General features: G+C 43.3%; 1 non-coding gene across 1 annotated transcript; it reads left to right on the plus strand.

Moving 5' to 3' along the window:
* Positions 1-229: 229 nt before the first annotated feature.
* On the plus strand, positions 230-303 carry TRNAR-GCG (transfer RNA arginine (anticodon GCG)). Its single transcript has one exon. It is a non-coding gene; the product is annotated as a tRNA-Arg (tRNA).
* The last annotated feature ends 551 nt before the right edge of the window (positions 304-854 follow it).

The following is an 854-nucleotide window of genomic DNA, read 5'->3' on the forward strand; positions in this document are numbered from 1 at the left end:
CACTTCCTTCATGTAAGAAATCCTTTTGAACAGCAAAGTTGCTTCTAATCACCACTTTCCTAAAAGGAATCTGCTCATAAATCCTTTTAGGGAAACTAAAAAGTAGAAGTTCACTCATTCATTCATTTATTCATTTGAGAAAGTTTTGCTTAATGGCTACTAGGTCCAATTCTCTGGGCCAGATGTGAGCAGTACCCACGAGGAAGCTGAGCTAGGATTGTCATCTGCTTCCCTGGTGGCTCAGATGGTAAAAGCATCTGCCTGCGATGCGGGAGACCCAGGTTCGATTCCTGGGTCAGGAAGATCCCCTGGAGAAGGAAATGGCACCCCACTCCAGTACCCTTGCCTGGAAAAATCTCATGGATGGAGAAGCCTGGTAGGCTATAGTCCATGGGGTCACGTGAGCGACTTCACTGTCTGTCTGTTCAATGAGAATGGTGGTAAACAGAAGGAGAAAATTGAGATGGCAGTGAAACGGAGGCAAAGTGGAGGAAAATAGAACGGATCTGCAAGACAGGAGAATGGTGCTTCTATGCAGGAAATAGTTAGGAACTTCTCTGGTGGTCCAGTGGCTAAGAATCCATGTGCCCAATACAGAGGGCCCAGGTTCGGCCCCTGGTCAGGGTACTAGATCTTACAAGCTGTAACTAATTGTTCCTGTACCATAACTAAATATCCCAAGTGCTGCAACTAAGACCTGGCATAGCCAAATAAATAAAATTAAAATTTTAAAAAATTTAAAGGGTGTTGTTAGTTAAAGGAACAAGTTGAAAAATAAAAATCAGAGGCATAGATGGAAAGAGCTTCTCTTCCTTTGAGGTAGATGGAAAACAAGGTGTAAGAATAGGGGAAAG

The sequence above is a fragment of the Bos mutus genome, chromosome 14 (assembly GCF_027580195.1).
Source record: "Bos mutus isolate GX-2022 chromosome 14, NWIPB_WYAK_1.1, whole genome shotgun sequence".
Classification (NCBI taxonomy): domain Eukaryota; kingdom Metazoa; phylum Chordata; class Mammalia; order Artiodactyla; family Bovidae; genus Bos; species Bos mutus.